Here is a 15,156-nt window from a genome sequence, read left to right as displayed (position 1 = left end):
TGTGACGAACCCTGCTGCATAGACCTGTATTGCGGGTTCGTCTGTTTTCATTGGATTCGTGGATTTCCTGTCCGTACGCTGTTGTTCGTACGTTTTCTAAAGTACCGATTGAAACTACCGAACATCGGCCACCCAGGAGAGGAGTGTGCGGCTCATTAACACCTTGACCACAAATTAGAACGTTGTGGTTAACCGCAAACACCTCTCCATTCCATTTCGTACGGGTGGTCGTCGTTCGTATGCCGAACACGAGGCGGCGGCCATTTTAGACACGAGGCGAATCAGCGGTGTTCAGTGCAAAACCCATGGATCTAAAAACGGACTCTTTATCTACCGAACACCGCTGGAGACGGCCGTCTCCCCTTCTATTCCCTTGGAGGCATACGAACACTGTTCCGTTCGGGAGTTTCTTTCATCCGTATGAACTTACCCAGATAGCCATCCCATGGAGTCATTCGTATACCGAAGGACTTATGAGAGACTTTGACTCCATGGCGATTGGACTGTGTACATCGGACCTGAGCGCTATTCGGTAGGAATATGCCCTCAGATCCAGGCTATCTGGGGATACGTTGCACGAACACTATATATTCGGTACTTCTGATTTTATGTATTTTATTGCATTTTTTGTGTTTGGGTTTAAAATGGCGATGGTTCCTATCCTCGGAGTTAATTAGGTTTCTCCCTAATTATCTCCAGGATAGGAAGAGATGTATTATGGGTAAAATGGGAAGGGCTTGTGTTATAGCCACTGTGATTGGCTACTGTTTAATATATTTCACAGTCTTCCACCAGGTCCCCTGGGGGAGTGTCTACCTGGTGGAGACCTGCATAAATACTGGGCAGGTAGCCCCCATTAAACACATTCTGCTTGACCTTCAAAACGGAGCTTTGTCTCGTTTGTGGAGGGATTGACTATTGGGACAGCGCTTTCGTTTATTTCTAGCTGTGGAAGGATTTCGGATGGATTGCTGATCGGGAGTTACCGCATTCGTATGCTCCGTTCGGGAGTTTTATGATCGGTTATACTGGAATTGCATTTCTGGAGAAAGGAGATTATCGACTAAACGGCGGCTTCACTCTCCAGGCGGTGAGTGTCGTAACAATAGATATTTTATATTATTTTAGAGCCAATCAATACAGCTGGATAAATGGTAATGATATGCTAACGTGATATTAATCACACAAAAATATTAATCCTAGCTGCAGATAGGATGCTATATCCATATATATATTCTTTAATAATTAAGATTTCTAAATATGAAATCTAATCATGATTTATCCAGTCATATATCATGCTATTAATTTAATTAATTTAAATTAATTAATTAAATGCCTGTATATTTACCAGTTAAGTAGATATTGTGGCGGAACCAACCTCGCCACTGAGAACTGGAGAAGCCTGGTTGCTAGCCTCCTGCCCAGTGATTATGGTCCCTGGGAGATATTGCCCTTTAAGGGACTGAATTGGGGCTTATGGACTGCTACCATAATGTACTGACCCTTTAAGAACTACTTTTGGGCAGGTGGATTGTATTATACTGTCCATAGCTCTTTAAATACTTTGGGGACAGATTGGTACTTTTGTATATGGCACTTTGGACACATTCGAAGCTGTCGAAGTTACCGAAGTTGTCGAAGTCGTCGAAGTGGCCGGTATCGGACAAAGGACCACGTGGCGGCGGCCATTTTAACTTCGAACACTGCCGACCCTTAACATCAACTCCACTTCGACACTTCGACTAAAGTCGAAGTACAGGCACACTTCGAATGGGACTTAGCCGTTTTTATGCCAGGAATTGACCGACCGCACAGCCCAAATCTATGGAACTGTTTTGGGCAAGAAAATGTGCTTGCGGTCGGTCATAAAAGGACTTCCGTGTAACTTTTGATACACTGGAGGGATTTGCCTGAATTTTGGAAGTGTTTATGTTTAAAGTATGCTGAGTCTGAATATGTGAATGTGATGTATGGTTTTGAAGTTACAGATATTGTGTAAAAGTTATGTTTTAAACTGTATAATAAGTGGATTATCTCTCAGGCTAAGGGGAGGGGATGTGTGGGTTGTACCATATCTCGGATTGATTATTTTATGCCTCCCCCTGGGTGTGGCCTGTATGTGTGAGATGGAAATAAAAGCCAGGCTGGATGAGCCAGTCCAGAGTTCCTGTTTTACCCTCAAAGTGATGTGTCGTCTCATTATTGGGGGAAGGATTTATTGCATGCTGTTCCAGTTGACTGCTAGGAGTACAAGCCTATTCGTATGGTTCCTATTCAATGGTCTACAGCATTCATATGCTTGGGAGAATTTAAAAGGTTTCTCGGATTCTGTGATTGTGGTGTCTGCCAGAGTGCTTGGAGTCCTCAGGAAGCACTAGGAGCATCCATTAACGGAGGTACCAAGTCGGGGTGCCAGGTGATCCGTTACATATATTTTCTCATCAGATGTTCTCAGGTAGCTAAGTGTCATGGGTCTCTTTCTCTGCATGGAGTGTCTTGATTTTCTGAGTGTCCGATTCTGCCTGGATCTCTCTTCAATCTTGAATCTCCCGAGAGTGTTGTAATGTCTCTCTCTTCAATCTTTGAATTTTTTACTCTTCCCTTGTCTTAACTTTTTAAAGGGGAAATTCCTCTAAGTGATAGCCAATCACAAATGTGGGGTGTGGTTGCCTTCTAGGTAATCATTTTAACATTTGGACTCTAGATGGCAGCCTTGTTCCACTACACATGCCTATCCAGGAAAGAGTTAACTTTTCCTGGTGGCTATTTTTGACGTCATTTACGTTATCTATATGTGGCCTATAACTTATATTTTCTGTCAGATCAAGAGGATTTCTTCAGACTATGCGTCTGCAAATTCTGCTATAATTCCTAATATGACAGCTTATAACACTATAGATGAACTCAAAATACAATGAGAATCTGTTGGTATAGAAAGTAAAATTTTATTATTTAATCTCCTCTGTCACCTACGTCTGGGAATAGAATTTATTATATTCCATTAGTACCTAGACGGTCTGTTATCACTTGGTTTGCTTATGTTACACATTCCATTCAGCTTGGGCAAAGCAGTCAGTTTTAGAGAAAAGATAGAAATTTTGTGTCTCTTTGTTAACTTGAAGATACAAAATGGAGTCTGGTCTATTTAGATTGACTTCAGAATATACACTTTGTATTTCTATTGTAACGGATCGCCTGGCACCCCGACTGGGTACCTCCGTTGAAAGATGCTCCTAGCGCTTCCAGAGGACTCCAAGCACTCCACCAGACACCATAAGCACCGCAGGCTGCAGCTATCTCCCTTCAGAACGAAGCAGGAACAAGCTCTTACAAGAGCTCAGTGATTATAGCAAGGGAATATGCCTAGCATAGCAATCCCTTGTAGCAGATTCCCCCAATAAGAGACAGGACTCAAGTTGAGGGTAAAAATAGAACTCTCTGGCTGCTAGCTTGCAGCCCTTTTTATTAGGTGCTCCCATGAAGGGGAGGGACACACACAGTAACGTACATTAACCAATCACACAATAGTTACATCCCACACATAGCCCTCCCCTCTACCTGTAAACTAATTATCTGTACACACAGGAAATACAATTATCCTAGGTAGGGAAAATACAGTTTTTACACAACATTCATAACTCCCAAAATATACATCACATTCGCATAAAAATACATATACACAATCAATCCATTCAGGGGAACAACATACTCATACATACAAAAATCATACGAATTGGACCAGGGGTTCAAAAGTTAGTACAACTGTGCATTTGACCTTCTGGAAGCATGGTTTTACAGGGCCCTCTATCCTGGAGACAATGGGGGGAAGTAATCCAATTATCCAGGACTAGAGGCAGACTCCATTAACCACATGGTTGCAAAACAACATAAAACACTTTAAAATACATAAAGTCACATTTTACACATAACACACAGACATTTCACATATCCCCAGATAGCTCAGGTCTGAGTGCACATTATTAGGTGAATGGCACTCAGACCAACCGAATACAGTTTAATCGCCATGGAGCCAAAGTCTTTAATCACACGAATAGGCTCCATGGCATAGCTATCTGGGTTACCACAGCTCACACAGGGCAAGTACCAAATGACCCCACTGTATTTAAAGGGCCAGAATGAGTGACATACACTCTGGTATGGCCGAATACTCTTTTTAAAGGGCCCAATCTCCCAGGACCATAGTCCAAAGGCAGCAGGCGGGCAGCCAGGCTTCTCCAATGCAATGTGGCGAGATTGCTCTCGTCACAGCCCTTATTAGCCTTTGGAGTGTGCCTACCTTTCATTTCTTTTTTTTTTGTCATATTACCTCAGCAGAGAAGGGTTTGATCCAGGTCCTTCACCATAGGTCTGATAAGATGGCACTATTCACTGGGGTTGAGGAACTTTTCTCCAAAATCAAGTACATTCAGCAAAGGAACACCCTTAACATCCAACAGTTCTCTAATGCATAGGTTGCAAGAGTCAATATCAATCATCCTGACAGTTCCATACGTGTACCAAGTCCATGGTTACCACTTCTGCTTACTTTCTTTAGTACCTCCATGGGATCTCCCTAAAGAGTTCTTCCATCAGGTCCAGTGCTACTTTTTCCTGAAGGAAAAAAAGTTTAATAACCAGTTTATCAAAAAAACTTTTAGAAAATCATGGGTCCGATCCAAAAATGTTGCAATTGTATGCAATAAAAAAAAGTAAATTTGCATTGGAGAGGAGGAGATTTAGCAAAACAATTAAGTACCCAGGAGGTAACATGGATTTTTTAATTACCCCCATGGGTCTTGATAATGATTTTGAAATCAATTCTATTTTATAGCAGTTATTTATTAATAGGTTATTTATTATATAATATTTTACAGTCCAAAACAGTTTTATATAACAAACTTGACTTTTGTAAGATATTATATATATATATATATATATATATATATATATATATATATATATTCTACTATAGGTTTTAAATATATGTATTCAATTTCTTATGTATTTTATGCTGTTCAATGTACATATCTGACTCTTTTTATAAAAGCTTTTGAATCACAAGGCCTTAAGTACATATATATTTTATTAATGTTTGTTTTATTATCTCTTATTTTCCATCATGTTACATCTTTCTGTCTGAACATGGACTATGGGCTACTTTGCCCTCTATTCAAATGGAGTCGAGGATCCTCAATGCTGACCACTCTTAACAAGACGATCATGTGACGGCTCACGTCACAGGACATACGTCACATGAAGTGACGCGCCGGTAGTATTACGGACGGGACGCTCAAGTGATGGTTCGCATCACAGGAAATACGTCACATGAAGTGACACCTCGGACGTTTTTTTTCAAAAGATTAAAAAGATTGGTGGACATTGCTTTTGTTTTGTTTATTTTCTAATGACTTAATAAATATTTACCTTACAACATTAACCTTGGACTCCTGGAGTTCCTGTTCTGTGGCAGTACCGAGTTCATGAAAGTGTAACCATTGAAAAATCCATCTAATATATCTTTGAAGAGATGAAATGTACTACAAGTTCTGAGCCAACTTCTAATGGGCTCTGAAAATTGTGAGTTTGTGGAGTATTGATACATCTATATACATCTCAAATACAGATTACACTATGTGTCTTTCAATATTTAATGTAGGAGAATAAAACTCCACTTTATTGGTTACCAAAGACCCTCATCTCATCTCCCCTCATCTCCCCTCATCTCCCCTCATCTCCCCTCATCTCCCCTCATCTCCCCTCATCTCCCCTCATCTCATCTCCCCTCATCTCATCTCCCCTCATCTCATCTCCCCTCATCTCATCTCCCCTCATCTCATCTCCCCTCATCTCATCTCCCCTCATCTCATCTCCCCTCATCTCATCTCCCCTCATCTCATCTCCCCTCATCTCATCTCCCCTCATCTCATCTCCCCTCATCTCATCTCCCCTCATCTCATCTCCCCTCATCTCATCTCCCCTCATCTCATCTCCCCTCATCTCATCTCCCCTCATCTCATCTCCCCTCATCTCATCTCCCCTCATCTCATCTCCCCTCATCTCATCTCCCCTCATCTCATCTCCCCTCATCTCATCTCCCCTCCCCTCCCCTCCCCTCCCCTCCCCTCATCTCCCCTCCCCTCATCTCCCCTCCCCTCATCTCCCCTCCCCTCATCTCCCCTCCCCTCATCTCCCCTCCCCTCATCTCCCCTCCCCTCATCTCCCCTCCCCTCATCTCCCCTCCCCTCATCTCCCCTCCCCTCATCTCCCCTCCCCTCATCTCCCCTCCCCTCATCTCCCCTCCCCTCATCTCCCCTCCCCTCATCTCCCCTCCCCTCATCTCCCCTCCCCTCATCTCCCCTCCCCTCATCTCCCCTCCCCTCATCTCCCCTCCCCTCATCTCCCCTCCCCTCATCTCCCCTCCCCTCATCTCCCCTCCCCTCATCTCCCCTCCCCTCATCTCCCCTCCCCTCATCTCCCCTCCCCTCATCTCCCCTCCCCTCATCTCCCCTCCCCTCATCTCCCCTCCCCTCATCTCCCCTCCCCTCATCTCCCCTCCCCTCATCTCCCCTCCCCTCATCTCCCCTCCCCTCATCTCCCCTCCCCTCATCTCCCCTCCCCTCATCTCCCCTCCCCTCATCTCCCCTCCCCTCATCTCCCCTCCCCTCATCTCCCCTCCCCTCATCTCCCCTCCCCTCATCTCCCCTCCCCTCATCTCCCCTCCCCTCATCTCCCCTCCCCTCATCTCCCCTCCCCTCATCTCCCCTCCCCTCATCTCCCCTCCCCTCATCTCCCCTCCCCTCATCTCCCCTCCCCTCATCTCCCCTCCCCTCATCTCCCCTCCCCTCATCTCCCCTCCCCTCATCTCCCCTCCCCTCATCTCCCCTCCCCTCATCTCCCCTCCCCTCATCTCCCCTCCCCTCATCTCCCCTCCCCTCATCTCCCCTCCCCTCATCTCCCCTCCCCTCATCTCCCCTCCCCTCATCTCCCCTCCCCTCATCTCCCCTCCCCTCATCTCCCCTCCCCTCCCCTCATCTCCCCTCCCCTCCCCTCATCTCCCCTCCCCTCCCCTCATCTCCCCTCCCCTCCCCTCATCTCCCCTCCCCTCCCCTCATCTCCCCTCCCCTCCCCTCATCTCCCCTCCCCTCCCCTCATCTCCCCTCCCCTCCCCTCCCCTCCCCTCCCCTCATCTCCCCTCCCCTCCCCTCCCCTCATCTCCCCTCCCCTCCCCTCCCCTCATCTCCCCTCCCCTCCCCTCATCTCCCCTCCCCTCCCCTCATCTCCCCTCCCCTCCCCTCATCTCCCCTCCCCTCCCCTCATCTCCCCTCCCCTCCCCTCATCTCCCCTCCCCTCCCCTCATCTCCCCTCCCCTCCCCTCCCCTCCCCTCCCCTCCCCTCCCCTCATCTCCCCTCCCCTCCCCTCCCCTCCCCTCATCTCCCCTCCCCTCATCTCCCCTCCCCTCCCCTCATCTCCCCTCCCCTCATCTCCCCTCCCCTCCCCTCATCTCCCCTCCCCTCATCTCCCCTCCCCTCATCTCCCCTCCTCTCTCCCTTGCGCCGAGAACCACAAGCACCGCACTGGACACCACAACCGCCGTAGCTTAACTGGAGCCTCGCCATCTTCCGTCCTCCAGGAGAGCGTATCAGGAACAAGCTCTTAGAAGATTAAAGCTCAAGGGATTATGCAGAGCATAGCAGTTCCCTCCAATAACGAGACAAGGCTACGTATTGAGGGTCAAGAAGATCTGTTTTACATGGCACCAAAGGGCCTTCTTTTATGCAGGTTTTCCCACAGCAACCATGTGGTTAATGGAGTCTGCCTTTAGTCCTGGGTAATTGGATTACTTCTCCAATTAACTCCAGGGCAGAAGGGAGGAAACCAGGGTGCATTGTGGGGATGTTTTTCTGCCAGCCAGAAATGAACAAAAGATACTTTTAGTAACTTTTGAACCCCTGGTCGGATTCATGCCATTTTTTAATATGGTGTTCCCCTGAATGGATTGATTGTGGATATGTATTTTTATGTGAATGTGATGCATGGTTTTAAAGTTATGAAAGTTGTGTAAAAGTATATTTTACACTGTATGCATAATGGGATTATGTGTCACACTAAGGGGAGGGGATGTGTGGGAGGTAACATCTATGTCATTGGTTCTTTTATGCCTCCCCCTGGGTGTGGCCTGTATGTGTGAGTTGGAAATAAAAGCCAGGCTGGATGAGCCAGTCCAGAGTTCCTGTTTTACCCTCAAAGTGATGTGTCGTCTCATTATTGGGGGAAGGATTTATTGTATGCTGTTCCAGTTGACTGCTAGGATTACAAGCCTATTCGTATGGTTCCTATTCAATGGTCTACAGCATTCATACGCTTGGGAGAATTTAAAGGTTTCTCGGATTCGGTGATTATGGTGTCTGCCAGAGTGCTTGGAGTCCTCAGGAAGCACTAGGAGCATCCATTAACGGAGGTACCAAGTCGGGGTGCCAGGTGATCCGTTACATTGGTGGCAGCGGTGGGATGGCGTCCTAGTGCGAGGTAAAGCAGCTTGGAGACACAGTACGTTTGGATTTACAAATTGAGGGCGACGCTAGTGTGCCTACAGCGTCCCTGTCTACACAAAGATTTGGGAAAATGGGGTTCGTAGACCCCTGGGCAACACACACACCTGAGGAAGAGAGTGAATTAGAATGGAGAGATAATGCCCGGAAAGAATTATGGTACGATGCCCTGGAGGAAGTCCAGTATCAACGGCAGCAGCGCCTTCCTGGTGTCGCATTCCAGTTGGAGGAACAAATGGCCTGGCGGATGCCACTTCTGGGAGATCAACCTGGAGGGCAGCGGGTAAGACAACTCGAGTACCTCGTGGAAAGGGAACTGAGCCTGGACGCCTCATACCGGGCACTGTGGTGGTGCACTGTCCAGCCAGAGACGTGGAGGGCAGAGGGCATCCAGCCAGAGGGGGAGAACTACACAAGCCCTGGCCTGTTGTGGAAAGCCTTAGTGGAGGATGTCGACTTCGGCAGTCCAGCAGAGTCACGGTACTGGGCTATCTTTCATTACCGAGGTGAGATGATACAGGGCCCGAGATCTATTGGACTGGGAGAAGACCTCCGCCGTTTTGCTGCCATGGAACGAGAGCTGGAGATGGACTATGTAGAACTATTAAATTCCTGCCAGCCGCAGAGCAGGGACGCAGACCGGGAAAACTGGGTGGCAGACCCAGACCTGCTAGCCTATAGCTGGGAAAACGCGGCAGAGGTACCCCCTGCTTCACTACCAGTTGCAGAAGTAGGGGACCTCATAGACTGGTCCTGGAGAGACCCACAGATGGCAGGTGGAGATGGGATCGAGGTCTCTCTACCGGCCCCTACAGGGATGCTGGGCAGTCGGCCCAGATCCCCAGCGGCAGGTTACAGTTCAGAGAGAGGAGCTTGTTACACCCTCTCTCCAGCGGCAGCCTAACCCACCAAGGGGAGACCGTAAGCCCCACACCAGCGCAGATGGGACCGTGGTCTCTGCGCCCAAGTTACAGGGAGCTGAAGGAGCCGTCCTCCCTCCCCAGCGGCAGTGTGATTTGTTGGGAATTGGGTGCCCGGTCTCCATTCCCCAGCGGCAGAGTATCCAGCAGGGAATAGAGAGCCCAGCCCCCTTTCCCCCACAGCAGGACTCTGTGCTGGGAGGAGAGACAGTCGGTCTCCCTCCGCAGAGACGGGAAGTATGCATGGGAGAGGAGATTGTTACCACCTCTCCCCAGCGGCGGATCATTAATGTACAGGGAATAGAGAGCCCAGTCTCCATTCCCCAGCGGCAGAGTGTTCTAATGGGAGAGGAGCTGGTTACCACCTCTCCCCAGCGGCAGCTTAATGTACCAGGGGGAGACTGTAAGCCCCACACCTGTGCAGATGGGACCGTGGTCTCTGCACTTCCAGCACAGGGGGTAGGGACGGTCGGTCCTGCCCCCCCACAACAGGGCTGTTTAGCCAAAGGGGAGACAGTCTGTCTCCAGCAGCAGAGTTGTGTAACTAAAGGGGAGACAGTCGGTCTCCAGCAGCAGAGCGGTGTAACTCAAGGGGAGACAGTCGGTCTCCAGCAGCAGAGCGGTGTAACTCAAGGGGAGACAGTCAGTCTCCAGCAGCAGAGCGGTGTAACTCAAGGGGAGACAGTCGGTCTCCAGCTACCAGGCTCCAACCAGACTACTCCCGTGGTAGTGCTGGCAACAGGACAGAGTACCGCTGGTCTCTGCCCCCTCAGCAACCTACCAAGGCAGCCTACCAGTCCCCCACACAGCCGTGGTGAGGCACCTGAACCTGGACAAGATTCTCCCTCACCCAGGTGTAGTAACTGTTTATTGTGGGTGGGCTGCTCTGCTGTTTCTGTCTTGTGGGTGGGCTGCTGGACTAACAAGGGCACTGACCGGCAGGAGGTCAAGTACCCTGTTAGTCTGGGGGGTAAAGGGGAGAAGTGTGGCGAAACCGACCTCGCCACGTGTCCTTGGAGGGGGCTGATTGCCCGCCTCTTGCCTTTGGACTATGGACCAGACTTTATGGGAATGTGATACCCCAGATAGCCATACCATGGAGCCTATTCATATAATGAAAGACTTTAGCTCCATGGCAATTGTACTGTGTGAGTAGGATCTGCGCGCTATTCGGTAGTTTTGTGCGTGCAGATCCCAGCTATCTGGGGATAGGTGAAATGTCTGTGTGTTATGTGTAAATGTGACTTTATGTATTTTAAAGTGTTTTATGTTGTTTTGCAACCATGTGGTTAATGGAGTCTGCCTTTAGTCCTGGGTAATTGGATTACTTCTCCAATTAACTCCAGGGCAGAAGGGAGGAAACCAGGGTGCATTGTGGGGATGTTTTTCTGCCAGCCAGAAAGGAACAAAAGATACTTTTAGTAACTTTTGAACCCCTGGTCGGATTCATGCCATTTTTTAATATGTTGTTCCCCTGAATGGATTGATTGTGGATATGTATTTTTATGTGAATGTGATGTATGGTTTTAAAGTTATGAAAGTTGTGTAAAAGTATATTTTACACTGTATGCATAATGGGATTATGTGTCACACTAAGGGGAGGGGATGTGTGGGAGGTAACATCTATGTCATTGGTTCTTTTATGCCTCCCCCTGGGTGTGGCCTGTATGTGTGAGTTGGAAATAAAAGCCAGGCTGGATGAGCCAGTCCAGAGTTCCTGTTTTAACCTCAAAGTGATGTGTCGTCTCATTATTGGGGGAAGGATTTATTGCATGCTGTTCCAGTTGACTGCTAGGAGTACAAGCCTATTCGTATGGTTCCTATTCAATGGTCTACAGCAGGGGTAGGCAACCTACGGCACTAGTGCCATGCACGGCACTCGAGGTGTCTTTCCACGGCACTCAAGGCTGCTAGAGCCAAACAGGGTCTGGCCTACCAGGAGTCTCAGTGAAACTTCAGATATCTGCTAATACAAAGAGGTAGTGAAGGACAATCCTCAATTTATGCATTGCAGCACATAGAGGAAGTGATCTCAGATCACTTCCTCCCAGCACTTGTGAATGGGAATCCACACTGTAGTAGAGCAGCCCACAGCTGATGTTGCAGCTCCTGTCCTTGACCTGTACCTGCCCAGGCTGGTCCCCACTGGAACCCAGGGAAGCCACCCACACTGCTAGATATACACAGACCTGCAGAATAAGCCTCCCCTCATACAAATAATACGAACAGCCCACACACAAACATACACACAATCCCCACAAACGCAACACCACTAACAATCCACATACATGCACACAATCCCACATGCAGCCTCTCACGTGCAAAACCCCAAACAGCCCCCATTCACTACCTAACACACAATGTGACATATCCATCTACACACAATTCCACAAGCAGCCCTCATACACAGCCCACATTCATATGTATCATACACGATACCATAAACTACTAATGAACATATACAATATAATAGCTCATATACGCACAAATACAACGATACAAAGCAATTACAGTATAAATAACTCAAGCAGAATACGGCAGCACACACACCTCAATTTAAAAAAATAGGATCGGCAGGGCCGTTTGAAGGAATTTGGGGGCCCCAAGCAAAATAGACATGGTGCCCACCCCCCCACCCCCCCGCACGCAAAGCCTACAAGAACCACAGCATAGTCATACAGTTTAAGTTCACCCACACTTTATATAAATAAAAAAGGTTTACAGTGCAAATACTGCTGTTGCATATAATGTGCATAAAACTTGAACATTTTCAACAATTGAAAATTCCCTGTGTTCTCCTCATCTTCCCTTCTCCTCACCCCCCTCCCTGTGTTCTCCTCACCCCCCCTCCGTGTTCTCCTCATCTCCCCTTCTCCTCACCCCCCTCCCTGTGTTCTCCTCATCTCCCCTTCTCCTCACCCCCTCCCTGTGTTCTCCTCATCTCCCCTTCTCCTCACCCCCCTCCCTGTGTTCTCCTCATCTCCCCTTCTCCTCACCCCCTCCCTGTGTTCTCCTCATCTCCCCTTCTCCATCCCCCTCCCTGTGTTCTCCTCATTTCCCCTTCTCCTCACCTCCCTCCCTGTGTTCAACTCATCTCCCCTTCTCCTCACCCCCTCCCTGTATTCTCCTCATCTCCCCTTTTCCTCACCCCCCTCCCTGTGTTCTCCTCATCTCCCCTTCTCCTTACCCCCTCCCTGTGTTCTCTTAATCTCCCCTTCTCCTCACCATCCCCCTCCCTGTGTTCTCCTAATCTCCCCTTCTCCTCACCTCCCCCTCCCTGTGTTCTCCTAATCTCCCCTTCTCCTCACCTCCCCCCACCCTGTGTTCTCCTCATCTCCTCAACCCCCTGTGTTCTTCTTACTCTTCCCCCCTCCGTGTTCTTCTTACTCTTTCTCCCCTCCCTATCTTCTTCTTTCTGCCCCATGTTCTTCTTACTCCTCCCCCTCCCTATGTTCTTCTTACTACTCCCCCCTATGTTCTTCTTACTACTCTCCCCCCTCCCCATGTTCTTCTTACTCCCCTCCCTATGTCCTTCTTACTCCCCTCCCACCCTCCCTGTGTCTTTCTTATTCCCCTCCCCCTGTGTCCTTCTTACTCCCCTCCCCGTGTCCTTTTTACTCCCCTCCCAGGTGTCCTTCTTACTCCCCCGCCTATGTTCTTTTTACTCCCCCCCCCTCCCTCCCTATGTTCTTCTCACCTCCCCTTCCCTGTAACGTGGCCGAGCTCAGGGTGCACTTCCTGTCAGTCCGGCTGGGAACAGGAAACTAAATCTCCTGTACCGCGTGGTGCCCAGCCGGACTGGCAGGAGGAAGAGGAGCTCGGCCACGCTACAGGGAAGGGGAGACGACGAGAGAGGCAGTGCTGCAGCCGCCTGAGGCTCTCTATAGAGCGCTCAGGCGGCTGCAGCCTTATAGAAATGGCCAGCCCTGCTTGGGGGCCCAGGCCAGCTCGGGGCCCCAAGCAATTGCTTGGTTAGCTTGCCTGATAGCAACGGCCTGAGGATCGGCACGCTACGGGACATCACAATCCTATATCGGCACAGTGCTGCTAAAAGGTTGCCTACCCCTGGTCTACAGCATTCATATGCTTGGGAGAATTTAAAGGTTTCTCGGATTCGGTGATTGTGGTGTCTGCCAGAGTGCTTGGAGTCCTCAGGAAGCACTAGGAGCATCCATTAACGGAGGTACCAAGTCGGGGTGCCAGGCGATCCGTTACAGTTGCAAAACGACATAAAACACTTTAAAATACATAAAGTCACATTTACACATAACACACAGACATTTCACCTATCCCCAGATAGCTGGGATCTGCACGCACAAAACTACCGAATAGCGCGCAGATCCTACTCACACAGTACAATTGCCATGGAGCTAAAGTCTTTCATTATATGAATAGGCTCCATGGTATGGCTATCTGGGGTATCACATTCCCATAAAGTCTGGTCCATAGTCCAAAGGCAAGAAGCGGGCAATCAGCTCCCTCCAAGGACACGTGGCGAGGTCGGTTTCGCCACACTTCTCCCCTTTACCCCCCAGACTAACAGGGTACTTGACCTCCTGCCGGTCAGTGCCCTTGTTAGTCCAGCAGCCCACCCACAAGACAGAAACAGCAGAGCAGCCCACCCACAATAAACAGTTACTACACCTGGGTGAGGGAGAATCTTGTCCAGGTTCAGGTGCCTCACCACGGCTGTGTGGGGGACTGGTAGGCTGCCTTGGTAGGTTGCTGAGGGGGCAGAGACCAGCGGTACTCTGTCCTGTTGCCAGCACTACCACGGGAGTAGTCTGGTTGGAGCCTGGTTGCTGGAGACCGACTGTCTCCCCTTTAAATACACCGCTCTGCTGCTGGAGACCGACTGTCTCCCCTTGAGTTACACAGCTCTGCTGCTGGAGACCGACTGTCTCCCCTTTAGTTACACAGCTCTGCTGCTGGAGACAGACTGTCTCCCCTTTAAATACACCGCTCTGCTGCTGGAGACCGACTGTCTCCCCTTGAGTTACACCGCTCTGCTGCTGGAGACCGACTGTCTCCCCTTGAGTTACACAACTCTGCTGCTGGAGACCGACTGTCTCCCCTTTAGTTACACAGCTCTGCTGCTGGAGACCGACTGTCTCCCCTTGAGTTACACAACTCTGCTGCTGGAGACCGACTGTCTCCCCTTGAGTTACACCGCTCTGCTGCTGGAGACCGACTGTCTCCCCTTGAGTTACACCGCTCTGCTGCTGGAGACCGACTGTCTCCCCTTGAGTTACACCGCTCTGCTGCTGGAGACCAACTGTCTCCCCTTGAGTTACACCGCTCTGCTGCTGGAGACCGACTGTCTCCCCTTGAGTTACACAACTCTGCTGCTGGAGACCGACTGTCTCCCCTTTAGTTACACAGCTCTGCTGCTGGAGACAGACTGTCTCCCCTTTTCTAAACAGCCCTGTTGTGGGGGGGCAGGACCGACCGTCCCTACCCCCTGTGCTGGAAGTGCAGAGACCACGGTCCCATCTGCACAGGTGTGGGGCTTACAGTCTCCCCCTGGTACATTAAGCTGCCGCTGGGGAGAGGTGGTAACCAGCTCCTCTCCCATTAGAACACTCTGCCGCTGGGGAATGGAGACTGGGCTCTCTATTCCCTGTACATTAATGATCCGCTGCTGGGGAGAGGTGGTAACAATCTCCTCTCCCATGCATACTTCCCG

The sequence above is a fragment of the Pelobates fuscus genome, chromosome 12 (assembly GCF_036172605.1).
Source record: "Pelobates fuscus isolate aPelFus1 chromosome 12, aPelFus1.pri, whole genome shotgun sequence".
Taxonomy (NCBI): Eukaryota; Metazoa; Chordata; class Amphibia; order Anura; family Pelobatidae; genus Pelobates; species Pelobates fuscus.
The sequence above is the reverse complement of the archived record's forward strand: the minus strand, read 5'-3'. Positions refer to the sequence as shown.